Genomic DNA, 11,342 nt, shown 5'->3' on the forward strand with positions numbered 1-11,342 from the left:
TCTTCTTTACACAGGCACAACAGAACCTACAATGCAGAACTCCTGTTTTCTTGTTTCTTTCTTTCTTATTTTTCTTCTTGCAAATTTAACAAAAAAATGCATTTAAGGCATAAAGCATGGTTCCTGATAAAAAGATGTTTTTAAATGGTAGTTTTTACTAATTTGTAGCCAAATAGTTATTTCTTAGTTGGTACCAATCCAGATTTTAGAAAGTAGTTACATCGATTCTATAGCCTTAGACCATAAAATTCTCTGGGATCACTCACCCACAGTATGTGTAGAAGGAGAAAAAAATTCATGTGAGCCAAGAGGGACAGCAGCCCAAGGCTCTTTACTTCTACCCCAGCCAGGTCCCAGAGTAACGGACCTGCTTGGTGTATGTTTCTGCTAATCACTGTATGAGAAATTCGGGGCCTGATTTTAGCACTTACTCCTTTCTCTCTTGCCCCAGTGTGAGTGACAAATACACCATTACTTTCTAAACATATTCTTGCAAATGCATTTAGTCTGAGCAATATTAAAAGGTATATTTACAGAAAATCACTTAATGGAAGTTCAACAAAGTAGTACACTAAAATTATGACTAAACATGATTTTTGTGTATTTTATAAAATTTATATATGTTATTTAATTTAAAAATAGTTGTCACATTAAAACACACACTCACAACTCCGATTTCACAATTCTACTTCTTGGAATTTATCTTATGGAAATACTCAGAGAAATTCATAACCATGGGTGTGTAAGTGTACTTACCGAAGCATAAATAATAGCAAAAATAAGTAACTTAAATGCACATTAATAATGTTATTGAACATAATCTATTGATATTTATTGATAGTCTTCATCAGCATTACTATGATTTTTTAAATAAAAGATGGCTTATACACAAAATATACATGCAGAAAAACACTCAACCTTTATTAGCAAAATTAATATAATCATAGAAAATATATCTGATTTTTTTTTTTTTTTTTTTTTTTTTGAGACAGAGTCTCACCCTGTCGCCCAAGCTGGAGTGCAATGGTGCAATCTTGGCTCACTGCAATCTCAGCCTCCCACGTTCAAACGATTCTCCTGCCTCAGCCTCCCAAGTAGCTGGGATTACAGGTGCCCACCACCATGCCCAGCTAATTGTGTGTGTGTGTGTGTGTGTGTGTGTGTGTGTGTGTGTTTAGTAGAGATGGGATTTCACCATATTGGCCAGGCTGGTCTCAGACTCCTGATCTCGTGATCTGCCCGCCTCGGCCTCCCAAAGTGCTGGGATTACAGGCATGAGTCACCACTCCCGGCCAATACATTTTAAGACAAAAAGTGAATAATGAAATAGCATGAATAGTATAATCCCAATTTAATAAAATGTGTATGTATTACAAGAAGTTTATACTTACAGACACAAAAATATTCACTTTAGATTTGTTAGGACATTGGGTTTATAGGTTTTCCTAATTTTTTAAAACATTCTCTGATTATTTTTTGTACCAAGCATGAATGAATTTATACTTACAAAAATAAAAAACTAAAATAATACAAAAACAATTAGTGAATCATATACTTCTTGTAACTTGAAAATACACCGATAGTTATAATGAAAAACTTCAGGACTTGAGATAATAGGATTTTGAACACCTGGTCCAACTTCTTTATTTTTCAGAGAGTCCAGAGATGTAAAATTATCTCCCGAGGTTATGCAACTCATTATTATTATGTATCCAATATATACCAACCCTCTGATTCTCAAATGCTTGAAGTCAGCTTTCTTCAATCCACATAATTAGGTAAATGTTACACATGATTACATTATTTATGGTCATAAAGATTACACTACAATTTTGTGTAACACCATTTTCTGAGTACACAATCTGGCCCATGCTGAATCTATAGACTTTTAAGATAATATGCTTGTTTACCTCCACTCCTATTCTTCAATTTATTGTTTGGTTTTAATTTTTAAATATATGTTGAAATAAAACCGAGATAATTGTGGTAAGTTCTAATTATGCAGCATCCTCACTTTGATTTATGGGGAAACCCTGGCCCCTCTGCCTATGAGTCTTAAATACCTTCAGCTTGCTAAGGCCTTAGAGATGGTAAAGAGCTCCCTGCTGTTTCAAAGCCCTAGGTAAAGTGGAGAATCCACATTCCATCCATTCCTCCCTGGGAGGAAGGGAGTTCGTCAGACATTCAGTACAGATCACAGCTGCTGAAACCACCAACGTGATTCCCACAGCCCTAGACTTAGATTCCCACAGTCTTAGACCTTTATGAGTCCTGAAGCTCTGCCCCGGGGTTCCTCCACAGGAGCACACCTCAGGCACCTGCTCCCTTCATCTTCTGGGAAACAGATGGAACCCCGGGCACTTTGTTATATTTTTCACAGTTGCCTACACTAACAAGTTTGCCCCACCCCATTTCTTATTATTTCAGTTGTGTCAAACCTTCAGAAATTTGAAATTGAGGAAACAGCCATGGAATTAGAATCATAGCAAAAAGTATGATTTCCTGTAACTTTTCAAGAAGTCCTTGGGATTTTATAAAGATAACCACTAACTTACACAATGGTGGAAACCAGAGAGAATTTTAAATAATTTGGCAGCTAGTATCAATTTAATTGTTTCTTAAGAAAATGTACAATCAGGCAATTATTTCCACAAAATTTATTTAAAATTCACAGATGAACACATTATAACTTTCTAATGACGATGACAAAAATATAAAACTTTTTGACAAAATATGATTTCTAAGTTCAATGACTCATATTATTGCAGTATTCAACAATTTATATGAGCAGAATAGGATTTGGTTACATAAATATGTGTGGTGATAGTAGATACCTCACTGTTCTCAATGATGACCCCAAAGTGTTTGTAAGAGTATAAAGCAGTGAGGTAATTATGTAGTCTTTAAATCTCCAGAAATTTTCACCAAATATTAAAAAAAAAAAAAAATCAGAAAATCAGGCCAGCCACCTTGTTTTATATGTTTCTTCTTTTTCTTTAAAAGTGTGTATGTTTGCATTGTGTTTGTTAGTTAATGAAAATGATGAAGAGGATCTACATGTACTTGAGGGCCATTCTTTAACAAGGGAATTAATGTCATATAATGTAGAGTCCTTGCTAAGTAACAAGTCTAAATACTGAAATACCTTTTGGATCTCTCTCAGTCTCCCCTGCCAGTTTAAGAACAACCAGAGGGTGAATATTTAGCTGCAAGTTGTCCCCACGGGGGCCGTAAAAACAAATAAGCTTTGAAAAATTTTGATTTCTTGGTTTTAGGTGTTCATAATGCTTGTTAGTGCATGCAAATAATCACATCCTCAGATTGTAAAATAAAGTTTTAAATTATTGAGTGACATAGTGATAATTGCACAGATTTGGTAATTTCTAAGGCAATAAAAATTATAGAACCTACCACAATCACTACCTTTAAATAATTATAAGGAGAAAAAAACCCAAAATGTACAGATACAAATAAATAGTAGAAATCATTCTGAAATACCTTTATATATTGTACATTAGCTAACCATCCAATGATTATATGTAAAATATGTATATATTTTATATATAAATATTATATATAATATGTAATATGTATTATATAAAATATATTATATATCATATATGTTATATACATATATTATACGTTATCTATTATATAAATATATTATAATATATATTATTTTGTATGTAATATATAATATATAAGTTTATATAATATATAAATATATATAAAATATGTAAATATTTATATATATGAAATCATTAGATTGTTAGCTAATATATACCAACATTCTTCTCTCCTGGTGATGCAAATTACAGATCATGTTTCTCTATATAATTTCAAATGGAAATTATTTCTGAGAATATCATAGGTTAGTACCAACTGATAAAAATATGTCACATAGATTTACAACATAACATTATTTTGCCTCTTTAATTTTAAAGCTTTGATTGTAAAACTGCTGAGAATGGTGATAGAAATCATGAACTTCCCTCCCAACACAGACAGAGACCAAAGACAGCCACCTACAGAACACGTTCAAGGCGAGGGTCATTTGGAAAAAGAAGGAATTCATGAAATCCTAAGCCTTTTACTCCCTCTTCAAGCAACTATAATCTGGCTTCTATGTCTACTGAGAGTGACTGCCCCATTAAGAAAACCAACAACTCCCAACCCCCACTGCCAAATCCGAAGGTTCTTGTGTTATTAGAGTTTATATTTAAAGTTAGTTTCTATTTCCTTTTTGAGATTCTCTCTCTACTCCCTTGGATCTTTTATGCCCTATCATTGGTTAATAGTTTATTCCTCTTGGGCTCTTCTGTCTGAAACTTAAATGTTACTGTTCTCCTGAGAACAAGTTGGAGCTAGTTATTGCCCATAAACACCTTTCAGTCTGTATCTCCCTGAAGTATTATACATTCTATTTTTTACCTTATGCCTCCACTATATGTCCTCCTGGAACCTTGTTTAGAATTTAGTGCATCATCCTGAACTTACAGTTGTATTTTCTCTTAATTTTTATAACAACAAGGACTCCGTCATCCAGGCAAACCAGGAGATGACGCCTTCTTTTTTGCTCACTACTTACCACTAAATAGACTAACACTTGCTGATTTTACCTCTTGCATGTTTAAACATGTTCTCTTCTCCCAGACACTGTAGCCACTCCTCCTAAAATCATATATTCTTTTTCTTGGATCTCTGCAGCAACCTTCTATTACCAAATTTTCCCTTTTCAAACATAGCCTCCTCAAAGCTGCCAAAGTGATTTATGTAAAACATAAGCTCAAACATTTGAAGTTTGTGCTTCAAATCATCAAAAGACGTCTCATTACATAAGGGATAAAGTCAAAGCTTTTGGCAGATCATCCAAGCCCTCCATAATCTTACCCTTTCCTAGATCTCTAGCTTCATCTTTGCTCTCTTCCTCTTCCACTCTAAACTCCTCCCTGCCTTCTTTCCTCATCCCATTCTCTCAGTACAGATCCTTTGCCCTTTCCTCCAGCCTTTCATCTTTTGGAAAATTTCTATTTGTCTTTCAAGTTCAATACAGATCTTATTTCTTCTTGTAAGCCTTTTCTGACCCACGCCCCACCTACAACCCCTAACTTATATACACTTCCTTTCCCAGCAGGAATTGATAACATTGACAATTAATAAAATCTAATATTACCTGTCATTTTATATAAATTTAATGTCTTCACTTTAAGACTTTGAATTCATGTCTTAACCCACGAAAACCTGGCACTCACTATCCCACTCCATTGAAGTTAGTAGAAACAGAATAATTTTTAGCCTTTTTACAGATAGACAATCTGAGTCATTTGACCATATTGGCTTCTTCATGGTATACTTGAATCACATGTAAACACCAGCTTAGCCTTTGGTTCATTATACAATCTTCAGCGAGTTATTTGACATCTCTGTCTTTGATTCCTCATCTATAAAATGGGTTAATAATATAATCTATGCAAAATTTGTATAATGTGTTAATACATAGGAACTGTTTAGAGCAGTTCTTGTCCCATCATAATTATTATTATTAAGAGTTGATACATGTAGTAGATATAAGTGTAGAAATGTTGATGGCTATTGTGAAACTTCTGTTGTTGGTCTTCTTAGTTTAAAAGAATTTAAACAAGAGACAAAATAAGAGACATATGCAGCATAGAGCAATTTATTGCAAAGGAAAATAATATTTTGAAAGTTAGGTGTAGAATATACAGTACACCCTGAGAGAGAGGATTCGGGGTGGGCTGCTCATAAGGATGAGACAGCAGAGACTGGCACTAGGAAGATTCCCTTTATGGGAGTTTTACGTAATTATTCATAAGGAGGTGGAAAGAGGTGTTACTAGTAAGCATGGTCTGGGTAGTCCACACGCGCACTGGCTGTACATGCTTCTTCGTACATCACATGTCTCATTAGCATTTTAATTCTCCATCCAGGGGTGTGTTTTTTACTGTTATAATGAGCAAAGTTCAGTCGGAGGACAGGTAAAATAAAAATGCACATGCTCTGTACGGGGGAATTTCCCTACTGGAGTTACCTTTGCTTGAATGAGCTGGATTACAACACGAATGCTGGAGCTTACTGTGTTGACTGTGTGGTCACCATGGTGGCCACATCCTGAGAACATGGTTATTTCCTTGACTACCCATTTGACCTCATAAGTATACAAGATTATTCAAAAGGAATAAAATAAGTCTTTTCCTGAAGAACTGACCTTAGCAGGGATCTAATAGATCTGTTCTAAAACTAGTTTAGTTATAAAACTTTTCTTTAAATCAGGATGCCTTCTAAATGAATGACAATATTAAAATAACTTTCAAAGTTAATAAAATAATACAGATAAACAGTATTGAATGTTTTTAGTATCCAATTTAGGCACAAGAAAATTCTCTCATTTAAAATATGTCCTTCCTTGCCCACCTCAATTAAATCCATTTTGGTTTTGTAGATAATAATAATGTTGAAATAACATTTTTATACATAATAAGAAGTTTTCTTGGCCTTTACACCGCCTTCATTATTCATAAAATTAAACATGTGTGTTCTTTTCCCCTCTAAAAATGTATTCTTTTCATTATAAAAATAATCATATTGTTACAGAAATACATATTGCTGAAACTCTCCTTACACCTTTATTGTTAAAGGTATTATGTAATTTGTTTGCTTTTCTAAAAAAAAGTTTTTAAACCAAGATCATAATCATTTAATAAAAAATATACATCTGCTCTATTTTAATCAAAAGAATTACTACTAGTGTTGATGAGGTTAACTGTTAAAGTAGAAACACTGAGAGGCTCGGTGGCTCATGCCTTTAATCCCAGAACTTTAAGATGGTGAGGCAGGAGGATTGCTTGAGTCCAGGCATTCAAGACCAGCTTGGGCAATATAGTGAGGCCTCTGTCTCTACCAACAGGGAAAGAACCAAGCATGGTGGCCTGTGTCTGTAGTCCCAGCTACTCAAGAGGCTGAGGTGGGAAGATCGCTTGAGCCCTGGAGGTTGAGCTATGATCGTGCCATCACACTCCAGCCTTCCAGCCTGTGCAAAGAGTGAGATCCTTGTCTCAAAAAGGAAAAAAACAAAAACAAAAACAAAAACAAAAAAAAAAACAGGTAGAAAAGTTGTCTTTCTTTTCTTCTTCCAAATGAGTATCTCAACTCATTGACACCATATTGTCCTTGTATTATCTCACTTGGGACCTGCCTCCCTTAGGTCATTCTCTTTTTTTTCTTTTTTTTTTTTTTTGAGACAGGGTCCCAGGCTGGAGGACAATGGCACAGTCTTGGCTCACTGTAACCTCTGCCTCTCAAGCTCAAGTCTTCCAAATAGTTGAGACTACAGGTGTGCACCACCACGCCTGGCTCATTTTTGTCTTTTTTACAGAGAAGGGGTTTTGCCCCATTGCCTATGCTGGTCTTCAACTCTTGGGCTCAAGCAATCCAGCGATGCACCTGCCATGGCCTCCCAAAGTGCTAGGATTACAAGCGTGAGCCACTGCATGGCCCATTCCTTTTTCTTGAGATCTTTTTCTTCCCATATGCTCCAACAAAGCTTACTTGATCAATGCTTAATTTCTCCATGACTTTTCTGCTTTATTAATAGATGACAATAGAAAATAAATTAGGAGTATCTTAAACCTCAAAAGTAATGAGTAGGTTTTGAACTAGGGATCTTTGGACACACAATAGAAATGGATTTAGTGGTATATATTTCAGTGCTCGGGAAGGTCATATTTTGGAAAGGTGAGCTATCTGGTATCTCAAATTAAACATAGGGAGATAAGAATCCAACCCCCTTCCTGTGAGATTGGTTATACATATAAAGTATTTGTATGGTATGAATTATACATATAAAGTATTTGTATGGTCTGAATATCAACTATTCACATTCATTTATTTTAAAAATATACTTTAGGAAAATACAATTTTATCGTAATCTACTTTGTAAGAATTAAGTGGTGTTGGTAAAATGATTTCATAAAAGATTGCCAATCATTGGATTCATATTAAAATTTTAAATTCTGAATGTGTGTTCCACTTTTAAAAATAACACAAATTAATAATTAACCTTTAATCTCTATATTAATACATTTTATTTCATTTTGAAATCCTTTTATAATACAGTGACTCATGGCCCCAAGATGTGCTTTGACTGCTAACATGGGACAATCTATTTTTTTCTGGGAATGATCAAACGTATCCCAAATAGGCAAATCCTATTTTATAAAGTATTCAGATATTAAGTGTTGAAGACTTTAATTTTTAGATAATTAGAAAATCATTCAGTCCTTAAATTAATATTTTTTTTTAAAAAACATTATCTAAAGCTAATATTGAAATAGACTATAGGAGAGTCCCAGAAACTAGCCTCTCTTAAGAGCTCTGCTAGGACATGTTCTAATAAGTTTTTCAACTTCAGGAATCTGGAGTTGATGTTTATTAAATTATTCACCCCTCCAGTACTGACTCCAGTAACCCTGCAGCCTCACACAGACCTACAGTCCTTGATCCTACCACCTCTGCACTCCCCTCCCAGTCCACCTTGATCATTCTTCTGCAGCCCAGTGACAGTCTATGGTCAATCATTATGATCAGTCTTCTGGATACTCTCTCTACTCTCTTGTCTCTCTTTCTTCACTATATTTGCCTAGGAAAAACCTAAACCTACTACACCTACTGCTTTCTGCATCTCAGCTAATAAATCTCCATTCTTCCAAATGTGCAGGCCTGACCCAGCTATTTACTTTACATATAATTGATTAGCAAATTCTATCAGTTCCACCTATAAAATACATACAGAATTGATCATTTTCCATCGGTTTCAATACTCTCTTTGGTCCCAGCAAACATTATCTTTTTTCTGAATTTTAACAGTTTCCTGACAGGTATACCAGACTGATCGTTCTTCTCCCGTTTTGTTCCCAGCCTATTTTCAATACAAAAGCCAGAGTAATCTCTTTAAAAACATAAATCAGATAATGTCTCAACTCTATTTGAAAGACAATTGCTTTTATTCTCGTCTGAGTAGAAGCCTCTACTTCCCTGCCTTATTATCTCTCAGGTCTCATCTTTTCCTAGCCTCTCCTACTTGTCACTTCACTACAACCCATCTATCTTCTTGCTCCTCTTGGGTCATTCTAGCAATGCTCCCAGGTGCTTCACAGCCTTTAAACTTGTCCCCTTGGCCTGGAATGCTATTTTCCCTGGAGGCTAGGTTGGTTGAGGATGGAGAAGGGCTTGTTTCTTCATCTCCTACAGGTCTTGGTTTAATTATCACCTTCTCGGAAAGATTATTACTAATTACAGGATTTAAATGTTATCATCTCAATGACCCCACTTGCTTTTCTTGAGTTTTTTCTTTATCACATTTACACAATACAATTTATTCTACTCATTTGTATTATTTACTTTCCTCATGAGATGTAAGCCCATTATGTCATTTGTCAGTTTTATTTATTGTTGAATTCTCTAACTAGCACAGTGCTAGAACACAGTTTTTGCTCAACATAAGTTTGTTGAATATATTCAGGAAAAAACATACAATTGGTTTTTAGTCATCATAATTGGTAAGAACTTGGGCTTTGGAGTCAAAGATCTTGTGTTCATTTTTTGGTTCCAACGATTATGAGCTGCTTGAGCATGGAGATAATAACCATGTCCATCTCACAGAGCAGTTGTGATATATTAATGAAGAACAAGCCCAAAGGGTATGTTTTGGAGTTCTTGGCCAGAGTAAACACTGGTCACTGTTTTTATGAAAGTATTTTTGAGTCGGCAGGGAAATGTGCTGTGTATCCTGTATGCTGTATCTCATTAAGTCTACTTGCCCATAAGTTAAACGTGAAGTGCTATTGCCACCAAGGACTCCAAGAATATCCGGACTCCTCCAAACTTTTAGACTAAATGAAGATATGGAGTAGGTTGATGTTTTCTCTAGGGTTGTGTCATGTCAAGTGTCTACTGGACATTTCTTAATTTATTCTGCAATTACTCATACTCACCAGTACTTATTGGAAATGTAAATAAAGAATACTGTAAATTATGATGAAAAGGATGGGGAAACATAGGATAAATAAAGAGGAGCTAAAAATAATCTCTGAAACCTGAGCCAGTCCAGAGACTGTGGTAGGTCCCAGAGGGGATTCCTGGCTCTAGGGATCCCCTAAGGCCTTCAGGGTTTACACTTTCCATTTGGGTGTGGACCTGTGACTCAGGCTGAATCATCCCCACTGAACTAGTCCAGCTGTTTCCATTGGACCTATGAGAACTTCCTTGGCCTGCAGGTTGTTAAAGTAGTCATTTAAAGCGCTTTAAAAATTGTTGAAGTGAATCTTCTGCCTTAGAAAAGCAAAAAATAAACTCTGCTGTTTTTAGAGGTATGAATCAACCTGGGAGCCCAATCCTAAATTACAAAAAGTGGAAACAATTCACCCTAACTCTCCATTTAGAAACCACTTTTGCACCTGGACTTTTTTGACTTAACAGCACATTCTAACGTGGAAGAAAAAGAAAAGAAGAAAAAAAAAAAAAAAAACTCTTTAAGAATGGTAACTTTGCAAGAAAAAAAGCCTTTGTCACAATTTAGGAGTTGAAAAAAAAAGAAATTAAAACTCTTCTCATTCTAACATACAGTTCTATAGGATTGTTAGGATCTGCAAATATATTTGAATGGAAATCAAATTATTTAGGAAGAATATATTTTATTACTGTTTGTGGAAGATTTTGCAAGGTAATATGTGGTAGAATATTCAAAGTACTAGAGACGAGTTAGATCAGACTCTGGCTCATTTCCCAGAAAATAGAATATTCTATAAAGAAAAGCAGTATAATCAGTTTCTTATGCTACCTATTCAGGTGTCTCATGTTTACTAGAAATTTAAAACAGATCTTCAAAGAGAAATCTACTTAACATGTAAAAGAATAAGACCAGATACCAACAGAAGCTATTGTTCTTGTGTATAAAAATTTAGAATGCATAAAATTTATAATTTTATAGAATTAGTAAAAATAAATAGAAAGGAATGTTGATAGACGTAGTGTTGGAATATGTTCATTAAGAAAAAAAAAAACAATTTTACTTCCATATTGAATATAATCAAATAATCCTGTTGCAATTGAAAGACTAAAGCAGATTAAGAAATGCTAACACTGTGTTAGGTACAGCGATGTCCTCTGTAGATGTTGAACCAGTAAATAAAAGAAAAATTAGCTGTAAACCAAGCTCAGAATTAAGTGGGCAAAGAAGAATGAGAAGCTAACAAAAATGCCTGAAATTAATGAATAGGTAGGTTGGCCCATATTAATATTCAAATATTCAACTTGAACTTAGAGTG

This window comes from Theropithecus gelada, chromosome 3 (assembly GCF_003255815.1).
Source record: "Theropithecus gelada isolate Dixy chromosome 3, Tgel_1.0, whole genome shotgun sequence".
NCBI lineage: Eukaryota > Metazoa > Chordata > Mammalia > Primates > Cercopithecidae > Theropithecus > Theropithecus gelada.